General features: G+C 31.3%; 2 long non-coding RNA genes across 2 annotated transcripts; both read right to left on the bottom strand.

Annotated features, from left to right (window-relative positions):
• Positions 1 to 6,531: 6,531 nt before the first annotated feature.
• Positions 6,532 to 7,471, bottom strand: LOC107956691 (uncharacterized). Its single transcript, XR_001700203.2, has 2 exons — positions 7,115 to 7,471; positions 6,532 to 6,828 (listed from the first exon to the last, which is right to left on the bottom strand). It is a non-coding gene; the product is annotated as an uncharacterized lncRNA (long non-coding RNA).
• Positions 7,472 to 7,724: 253 nt separating this feature from the next.
• Positions 7,725 to 8,466, bottom strand: LOC121219450 (uncharacterized). The gene is made up of 2 exons (XR_005916211.1): positions 8,296 to 8,466; positions 7,725 to 8,023 (listed from the first exon to the last, which is right to left on the bottom strand). It is a non-coding gene; the product is annotated as an uncharacterized lncRNA (long non-coding RNA).
• Positions 8,467 to 11,436: the final 2,970 nt, after the last annotated feature.

The following is an 11,436-nucleotide window of genomic DNA, read 5'->3' on the forward strand; positions in this document are numbered from 1 at the left end:
GGGAATATTCCCCACCCTCCAAAACGCGGCGTTGCACGTTGGACCAAAATGAAATGAAAACAGAATACGAGGCCAAATCAGAAAGAAAGAAAACACTGGATTCGAAAGCACCAGAAAAGGGAAGGGGCTGGAAGCGCAAATATCCCTCCCTACGCCAGAACACGCGGATCTATCCGCGTCTGGGTCGAGTCATCGGGTCGTGGCCTAAACGGCACCTTTTCAAGGCCATTGAATCTGGCCCAAACGGTGTCGTTTCATGATTTCCCACTTAGCCAAAATTAAAACTATATTACCCTAAGCAGAAAAGAAAAGAAAGCCCTAAAAAAAACTAATCCCCTCCATTCAAACGGCGCGTCGCTTCAGCCTCCTTTCATCCCGTTCCAACTCCGATTACGGCGGAGTGAACTAGGATTCGAGCCCCCACCTCGAAGGTGAGTTTCTACTTATCTCCTCGTCTTACTTTCTTCCTTCAATCATTAAAAAAAACGAATATGGAAAAAAAAAACATGAAAACATCACCGAAAAAGAAAATCGAAGGAGAATCACCTTTCGAAAACCCCTTTCTTTTTGATTTCTGAGTATTTTTTACAATAAGTGTGCTCCCTCTTTTTTTGCCTTTTTTTTGTATTTCAATCTGTCCATTTACAGCATTTAAATGGCCTTTTTATGGCTTGCCTTACAAAATGAAAATGAAAAGAAAAAAATAAAAGAAAAATGCTCACTCCCAAATCCCCTCTGTTGCCCCTATTCTGCTATCTTTCTCTGCTTATTTTAGTGTGTATTTTACAGGTACGAGGGCAGAGGCCGACGTGGTGTGTATAGAGGCAAAACGAGCAGTGGTGGCACATGTGCGAAGGTGCGCACGCTGGCAGAGGCTCGGCAAGTGGGGACGAAGGCCATGGCGGCGCTGGAAGCCAAATGTTGCTAGGGTATCAGTCTCGGTTCGGGCTGGGTATTGGGTTTGTAATGTTTTTGTGGTAATTGGGCCGTTTGTAAATGGATTGTTTATTGGTTTTTATTTTATTCATTTATTTATTTGGTTTACTTCACTAACAGGCCGGGCAGATTGGGTCTATTACATAAGTTTTACCTAATTTAGAATTTAATTAGTTATTTTCTATGTAAATATAATTATTATCTAATGTGTCAAGAAACAAGCGAATATATAAATTACATGAAAAATTTAACATGAGAGCTTGAATTGGTGCACGAGACAAAGATTTTAAAATTATTTTATTAAGAAATTTTATATTTTTAAACTTGTCTCTTTTTATTTTAGGGTTTTATTAATTTAAATTGTTATTATTGTTATTATTATAAAATATATAATTAGGTGATAGTAGAGGGGACGACGCATCACAGCCGACCCTTTACTTTTCTTTAGGTTTTATTTTATGTTCTTTTAGGTTAAGATTTTATTTTTATTATAATAGATATAGATTATGTAGCCTCAACCACCTTGTTTTAGTTAATAGGTTTGTTTATTATTATAGTATATACTTACGTGGGAAAGGGAAGAGGCGGACAGCCGCCTTAAAACGTTTATGTTTATTTTTATTTTTATTTTTATTTTTATTTTCTCAAGAAAATTTCTCCCTTTCATTCTTTAATTTTATAAATTAATTTTTTTATTTGCTTTTCGATATCGTGACAATCGAAATTGTACATAAAATTTTTTAAAAAGGGTATATGTTATTTCTCCGGTTAAAAAATAGATATTGTCGTCTCACAAAATTATATTGACATCAAGTAGAAAAGAACTAGTTGATTTAGTGTTGATAGACGTACATTTGGAAGTATCGAATCAATCACTTGTCATATTTTGTCTATTGAATAACACATTGGCGTGTCCAGTTAAGTAATTGATTGGATTGGTCAAGGGAAATAACAACTGAATCTAAACGATCTCGCAGTTGAGGATGTTGGTTTGAGTTGGGCCCTTCCAATTCCCAAGGCTACTAGAGAACTAAATCATGGACGCATGTTTCGTGGTTATTCATCCAATAAGGGTTAGTTGTTGAGTGTTCTCGTAATTAATTTATACACAGAAGGGTTGGTGGTCTGAGGCATCCTCGATCACTATAACTGACTTATCAATTAAAAGAGAAGATTTGTTATCAATGGTCGTTTTAAAACCGGAGCCAAAATTGAGCCTGGAGTTAGAATTTAATCACATTGGTTTATTCAATTTAATTTTGCTTCTTCTTTTTTTTATTTTTACCGTTATTTCGGTATCAATTATCTTTATTATTTTTAATTTTACCATATTTAAATTCTTCCTTCTATTTTTACACAAATCGTCACACGTCATGGGCACGACAACTGCCTAGGCGCGCAACCTGTTTAAACCGAATAACAATTTTAAATACCCCAATCCCTGTGAGATTAACGCTACTTCCTATATTGTTATTTATTTACTATTTAAATATAGAAATATTATTTTTGATGAATTCAACATCCATCACCATTAATTTATTGACTATTATAAGTTATTTTTAAATTCAATTTCTAGTTCAATTCAATTAATTCATGTAATTATAATAAAATTTTCACCACAATTTTGATAGTTATAAGTTTTTTTTTTCTCCTATTTCTATTTCTGTTCAACTTTATATTTAAAATACTAGTTTCCACATTCTAATAATGTTAGTCTAACTTGGTTATATATATATATATATATTTCATCGTTGAAGTTGTACATTTTAATTAATTAATCAATTAAATTTATAGTACGATGAATGGGTTCGAATATGAAACCAACAATATTCAACAAAAGGTAGTCACAGCTATAAGGAATTGCCACCACATGGCTAACAAACACGTTGTATCGAGCTTTATTTGATAATGTGTTTTAATATAATAAATTAAAATATTTTTGAATAAAAGTTAAAGTTGAATAAAAATTAACAAAATTGTATTTCAAATGATGTCTAAAAGATCCAATTTTGAACCTACTATTTTGAACTCTTAGAAAACTTTTTGAATCAAATTTTAATCAAGTTAAAATAATTTTAATTGAGTTAAAACTATTTTAAAACAAGTCAATATTGCTTCAGGCCAAAAAATATGACATGTATCGATAGTTTCTACAATATCGATACCTCTCCAAGAATCAATACCAAATTGAAATTTTGGTTCTCAAACATTTTAGCCAAGTATCGATACATTTCATGTTGTATCGATAAAAGTTTACTGGAATCGATATTTCTAGCTCCAACGACCACTGAATTTTGCATTAAATGCTAAAAATATCAATACTTTGTTAGCAAGTATCGATACTCGTGGTTGCAGGTGAATTAAATGCATTGGTTATTTCATCTCCAACAGCTCTATTCATTTCTGTAATAACCACAATGGTTGGAAATTAATTAAGGTGTATAAATATCATCTTTCAAAGGCCCTACAACAATAAGAGAGATTATCAAGTGTTTCTCTTCGTATTTGTGCTTCATTTGCAAACACTCTAATCTTGTAATGATTATTTCTTAGTTTGCTATTTGTATTCACTCTTTGAAAGGGTTTTGTCTTAAGGTTTGGGTAGAAACCTTAAGAGAGTTTGCAAGGTTAAACATTATCCTCAAAGGTTGTTAAATTAGCGAATTTGGAAAAATCCTTAGTTGTGGAAAGCTAAGGTAGTGGAGTAGGTAATTGGGGTCGAACCACTATATATCGTCGTGTTTATTGTCTCTATTTATTCTCTTAGCTACCACAATTTTTTTTAAAACTAATTCACCTCCTCCTTTAACAATTTCGAGTTAATTAATCCAACTAACAAAACACATCAAACATAACAAGAGCTTGGTGACCCCTTTTCAAGCAGGCCAATTCCTCATCTCACCACACCTCCTTAGAAACTCCGGAGTGAAAAATAAGATGGCCGATGACACAACAACTGTAATTGGCCAGGGGCAAAATTAAGCCATTTAATTATTTTGGATCATGTTGTTTAGTGAAAATCTTTTTTTTTTTCGTTTGCTCTCTTTGGCAGACAAATGGGGCTTCAATAATAATTTAGCTTTCAGTTTTTCTTTTTTGTATAATTTGTTTTCTGTATAGTGTACATCAACATTCTAATTATTGACGCTGAAGGTCCATGCATATACCCATAAAACCATGCTATCCTTTTTCTTGTTAAGCAATTTTAATTTCAATACTTATGTAAGATTAATCATATATTTATATATATTCAAAAAAAATTATTTTGAGTTATTAATATGAAAAATTAGAATGTAATAAAATTGAGTTGAATTCGACTAATAAAAAACTTAAGTTCGATTTGATTCAAAATTCAAATTTCGATATTTAATTTAAATTCGGTGAGATATCCATTTTTAAACATGAGTTTAACTTGAAACATCAATCCTACCACCATCCGCGTAATTACCATAACAAATATTTCTTTATTCTAAATTTTGAAAATTAAGAAATAAAATTATTACTAACTTTTCAGTTGACCTAAATTGGCTTTTAACCAGTGGGCCAAAACGTCAGAAACAACCAAGGCCATCATGGCCCAGAAGTAGGAAAAGAAAGATAAAAACAAAACCACAAGGCCGAAGCGTCGCCACTCGCGGCAACATATCAGCGGAGCAGCCACCACGTAATAGAAAAGGAAAGCGGGCGGCGCAACCGTGGTCAACCAATTCAAAAGGGCATGAATGCTAATTAGGGTAGTTTTTATTTTAAGCTATCTAAAGACTTTGTGCTGCCACATCAATATCCTCACTATACGTATACGTATGGAATTATCATTAAAGAGTAATATTCCTCACATTAAGATTTATGGTTTCTTTCTTTAATGCTAATATAAATTTTTAAAATTGATTAATCAAAACCTATTTTACCGACCCTTAGAAAATACAAGTATTGGTTCTTATAATTATAAGAGAATATGATCTTATATTATGGGATTTCAAACTCATTTTAAATATTTTCTAAACAAAACTTTCATTAAAGTAATTTGACAATAATAGTTATGATTACTTTTCATTAGTATGTACGTTATATTTATATTTCTATTTTTTACTTAAATTTTTTTATCTCAATTTGGTATTTAAAATATGCCCCTGTTATTTTTTAGTCTATTTTTTACAAATGTTAAAAAAAAATCTTATAAACAATCATGTGACGTTTTTATGTGAAAAAATATTTTTTTTATTAAATGTGTATACACATTAAAAAAATTATAAAAATAGACATAAATATATAAAAAAATTCAAAATAATATATAAAATCTAAAAACAACATATAAATTATAAAAAAAAATTATAAAAGGCCCAATAGAAATTGCTCATTTTTTCAGATCCCACTATAAATTATATCCATATATAGATTCTGATTACCAACCCATACATACTAGATCTAGTTGCACTTTACTCAAATCGAGAGAATAACAAAAAAAAATTGACTTTACTTTTTTCTTTTTTCCGAAGTAATGCTCATCAACTAGTACTATTTTGGTATGAGCTTTTAGAAGGAATTCATCAAATTGCTTTGATCTAAAATCATCCCTTTTATTTGATCGCCTTTACAGACCTACTAGATATATAGACTTTAATTTCATGCATCCGTTTGGTACCGATCCACTTGCTATAATTCATTTAACCCTATATACAAAAAACACTATAATTGAAAATAAATTAGTTGAAATTAATAATATTATTAGAAAAAAAAATTAAAAAATTTAAAAATTATAAAAAAATTAATTTTTTATAAAATTCTAAAATATATAATTCTAAAATTCTAAAAAGTTGTTTACATTTCAAACTTTTTGCAATTACTTGAAATTTAAATACCTTTTTTAATTTTATAACATTTTCTGATTTTTATATATTATTTTTACTTTTTAAAATTTATGATTATATATTTAGAATTTTATAAAAATATTTTTAAACATTTTTTTAATTTCATTATATATTATGTATGATTTTTTTTATATTTTTAACCAATATAATATATAAAATATTTAAAAAAATGACACATGGTGTATTCTAATAGTGTCACATGACTAGTCAACGACAATCAACAATGGTCAACATCCAGTCAACATTGGTCAACAATCGGTCAAATTAAAAAGTGTTTTGGTTAACCAAAGTTGATCTACCGTTGACCGACGTTAGCTAGCATTGGACGAGCATTGATCAATGTTAACCGACCACGTGACATTATTAGAAAACCTATTTAGAATTTTATAATATATATTTTAAAAATTTATAAGAATTTATATTTAAACTTTTTTTAAAAATAAATTTTTTTTAATAATTTTTACAATTTTTTTACAATTTTTTCTAATAATATTATTAATTTCAAATGATTTATTTTCAATTATCATATTTTTTGTAAATTTTTTATAATTTATATTTTTTTCTAGATTATATATATTTTTATGAATTTTATATATTTATTTCTATTTTTATATATCTAATTTGTATATACATTTAATAAAAGATATTTTTTGTTTTCTTACATAAAGACGCCATGTGGCTCTTTGTGATTGGCCATAAATTTTTTTAATGTCTGTCAGAAAATGGATTAAAAAATATAACATAGCTTTAATACTCAATTTTAGTCCGGGCCTAAATAAGCAAAGGTGCCCAGTCCATTTAAAAACTTAAATTACGTGGCCTAATTACAAATGTTACAAGCCCAAATTGTAACCCAATTACATTAGCCTAAACCCAAATCTAACCTAGCCCAATAAACCCATAACAGAATCAAAGAACCCTAGCCCCTTCGCTTTAGTGCCGCAGTAGCAAACAGCCTCTGCAGCACCGCATATGTCGCAGCATGTTGCATGTTCTCCTTCCATGCCGCGCACAATGCCCGTACCTGCAACAAAAAGAACCACGAGCAGCAAGCAAGAGAAAAAACCGAAAATATAGCAAATTGTAAAAAGATTTGGCTATAAAAAGCCAATTGATTTATGTAATGGGGGTTAGACAAATGTTGTAAAAATGTTGAAATACAAAAACAAAAGACAAAAAACAATTTTGAAGGTGATCGATTTTGTTATGTTTTTACTGTTCTTTTTCCTGTTTTTTTATTGGTTTTTCTTTTTATTTTTCCTGGTTTCTTAAAACTAATAAACAAAAAAGGTAAGGAAAAGGGGACTTACCGTTGTGCGTCGTCGAGAGTCCTCTTCGCTTTGTCGTTAATGGAACGAGATGGAACCGAAACGAAGAAGGGGAGGCGGCCACGGTGCGATTTCAAAATGGCAGAAGGGCTGACATTTTAGGGTTTCGAAATTGGGTTTTTATAGAGCATTAAACGACGTCGTTTGGGGCCTGTTTCAATGGCCTCCAAAACGGCATCGTATTTGCTCAAACTATGCACGACTCGATCCGACCCGGGGAGGATCCGCGCATTTCTTTAAAACAGGCTATTTGCGCAGTTGGTCCCCTATTTTTATAGTGTTTTCAAATTAAATTTATTAATTCTTTTAAATTTTACTGCACATTTTAATATTGTTTCAATTCGGTCCATGTTGCTGCGCAACTTGTTGGAGGGTGGGATTAATTTCCCTTTTGGTCCTCCACTATTAATTGCGTATTCGAGTTGGGCCATTTGCATTTTATTTATTTCAAACTTGCCCCAAATTTCTGTTTTAAGTTTAAATTAGTTATTTTTGTTATTATTTCGATTAAATTAGTTAATTTCAATAGTATTATCATTATTTATTATTATTATTATTATTATTATTATTTCTATACATATACACACGCATATTTTTATAATATATATATTTTAAACTTTTTTAAATACATGTACATATTTTATATATGTAGGGCCCAATTTCTGCTCGGCCTGTTAAATAAAAAAAAACCAAACAGAAACAAAGGCTAATGTTTCAGTCCAATTTTGTTACAAATCAAATAACGGGCCCAATAGCTAATTCCTAACCCATGCCCGAAATTAATGGAAAAGGAAGGGTTAGGAAACCCTTGCATCAGCCTCCCCGCTTCCAGCAAAGCCTCCAGCCGCCGCACGTCTCGAGGCCGACTCCTCACGTCCGCTCCACAAACACCTGCAAGCACGAACTTAAAGAGTCCGAAAGAGAAGAAACAGCAAAGAAATAGCAATTATATTCGATTTATTTTTCTTTTTCGGGCTATATAAAGCCGTTTTATTTTGTAAAATGGGGTGGGGGGATTGAAGAAAAGAATATAGAAAGAGAGGTGATTACCTTTCAGTTGGATTTAGAGGGTTTTGTTCTTACATTTTATTTCGTTTTATTTCATTATTATCTTTTATTTCATTTCTTTAAAATACTAATAAGAAAGAAAAAGGGAGACTTACCTTTCGCCGGAGTCATCAAGCTGGTGTCCCCTCCGTCGGAATCGGGGCGCGGGCTGAACGGCGGCCAAAGGGTTAAGGAGACCCTAAAAGAAGCAGTTTCTGCTTCAAAGGGAAAGGCAAAATATTACCCTAAATTTGTTTTTTTCTAAAACTTAAAACAGAACAAAGATGGCGCCGTTTAGTTTGGGGGTTCGCGCATATCAACCTTAAATGGGAGAATTGCGCAATAAGTCCTTCCCCTTTGCGCCATGTTTTATTAAGCCAGTTATTTCTTTTTAATTTGGCCCAGATGTTTTTACCTTGTTTCAAATCGGTCCCCATTGCGGCACAGCGTTTTAAGGAGGCGGATTATTTCCATTTGGGCCCCCTCATATAATGCATGCGTTGCAAATTGGTCCCTGTTCTATTTTAATTTCATTTTTTGGTTATTTTGTCTTTTTTGCAATTCATTTTTTTAAATTTTTATTTTTAAAATTATTACTATATTATTTATTATCATTTATTACTATTTCTATATTTATACACGCATTTTTATATAGTATATATATACATATTTCTTTATATAATATATAAAACTTTTATGAATGCATGCATTTTACATACGATTTATATTTTTTTATCTTTTTTTAACCTTTATATACTTTATATTATATATATATACTTATACATTTCTTTTATTTTGTAAATATATACACATGTACATACTTTTATTTTTTTATTTTATTTTCATAATTCTTACATGTACATATATATATTTCTATAATATGTACGTACATGTTTTTTTAGAAATTATTACAAGTCTTTTGCTTTACATGTTTCATTCCTTTTTATATGTATACTAATATATGTGGGTTTAATATATGCATACACTTATTTTCAAATTTACTGGTATATTGTGCCTATATATATATTGTAATTACACATACATATATAATTTAAATTAAAGTATTTATTTCATGTTATACATTAACTTTTTTTGCATACCCTTTCGAAAATATATATTTTGATCTCGTCAAAGCATTAAAATCGTCATATTTTATAAATTTCCAAAATATTTGGCATTCATGATTCTCGAGAAAGATCGTGTCCTAACTTACTGGATTGCGATTATTTTTCGATGAATTTAGAAAGCCAAGTATTCATTTTGCCATAAATTCGCAAATTTCAAATAAAAGCTTATCCTCGAGAATTCAAGAATGTCGGGTCCTAACTTACTGGTCATGACATTTATTATCTCGAAATAAGGATTTCAAAAACAAATGGCAATATTCGGTATTTTGAAGATTTAAAAATATTGTGCCCTAACTTACTGGGTGTGATGTTTTATTTCTTTGAAATAAGAGTATTTTATTATTTTAAAATCTTTTCAAATTCAAGAATGTCGGGTCCTAACTTACTGGTCATGACATTTATTATCTCGAAATAAGGATTTCAAAAACAAATGGCAATATTCGGTATTTTGAAGATTTAAAAATATTGTGCCCTAACTTACTCGGTGCGATGTTTTATTTCTTTGAAATAAGAGTATTTTATTATTTTGATTCATTTGCAAGTTAAAAGTTCTCTTTTAAAATCTTTTCAAATTTTCGACACCAAGACATTAAATAATCAAATTCGGTACCGATTTTAGGCGTTGCGAGGGTGCTAACCCTTCCTCATGCGTAACTGACTCCCGAACTTGTTTTCTCAAACTTCGTAGACCAAAGTTGTTTTTAAGGTGAGCCGATCACACCTCAATCAAGGATCGATGGCGACTCCAATTTTTTGATTTTTTCAAGTCGACAACTAAATTTTTGTTTTCAAAAAATGGTTTCGACAGCTTGGCGACTCCACTAGGGACTTTAGAGAGTCAAGCCATGAATTGATTACGTTTTGTCTTTTTTGTCGAAAATCAAAAGTTTTTTTAAATCATGTTTTCCCTTTGCATTCATTGATTTTTATCATGATATGTTTGCATGATTGGACCAAGTCGGTTACTTTGTATTTGCATTTTGCATCACATGGTCAATTTTACCCTTTAAGTGGGAGCGAGAAACTAGTCCTTCGTGAGGTTTTCACCTCCGTGCAAGGTAGTGGACCGCTTCCGGGATACATCCGTACCTATGTCTTCGTGAGATTTTCATCTCCGTGCAGCCATAGGGAAATGTATTCCCCTGAACTGAATTCGATCCATATGAGCCTATAATGGGTGAGGATCGAGGAATCTGCTTGTTCGGGTACCCTTACTTTAGAAACTAAACCTCATGTAGTGAGCTTTAGGAACTTGCCCTAGGTAAAGCTATACCAAACTCTAGTGAATTCCTGGATAAGTATTATTATTTTGTGTTGGATTATGTCTTTATGCGTGATACTAACTTGGGTTTATTTTGTTTTGACTGCATGGCGTTTTGACTACATGGCATTTCATTATAGAAAAGAGATGTTGATTCATGTTTGGTTGTTAATAAAGAGCTTGCCATGGAAAATAGATTTCTTGATAAGGTAGAAGATAATACGGTTGTCCGAGTACAGTCTAAGAAAATGTGACACGAAAGGTAATAACATAACAAGAGGAGTATACGACTTTGCTGCGTTACCTGATAATTCAAATTGTCAAAGATTATTCAAGAGTTATCAAACATCCTAACCTCTTAAAGAAGCTCATGAGCATGAGTGAGCAAGGAGATTCGACCTAAATCAAACAAAAAGGAGCTAAAATTCGTAAAATGCATCTTAATGTCCGAATGGTTGATGCCTTCGCTTGGAGTATGAGCGCAAAGCCGTATATATATATTCGCTTTGTGTAAAGAGATTTTTTTTCTAGCAAAGTTTTTCTAGTAAAGAATTGAATCTGAATCAACGTCTCTTTAGGCATTCATTTCATGCATTTGCATTACATTACATCATATGCATTAAACACCGGTAAAGGATCTTAATTAATTAAAATCATTTCTCAGTCAACCTGGAAACCAACCAACCAACCAAACACCGATACGGCACAGGAGCAAAGACAAAAGACATGGATCAAAGATTGGAAAAGCTCGAACAGTACCAGAAGGAGATGCAAGACTGACTTTAGCTACAAGTACAAGAGCAGTTGGACAAGATGCAACAGGATATGTTAGAGAAGATAAATAATATGATGGCAAAGTTAACCCAGTT

Source organism: Gossypium hirsutum, chromosome D07 (assembly GCF_007990345.1).
Source record: "Gossypium hirsutum isolate 1008001.06 chromosome D07, Gossypium_hirsutum_v2.1, whole genome shotgun sequence".
Classification (NCBI taxonomy): Eukaryota; Viridiplantae; Streptophyta; class Magnoliopsida; order Malvales; family Malvaceae; genus Gossypium; species Gossypium hirsutum.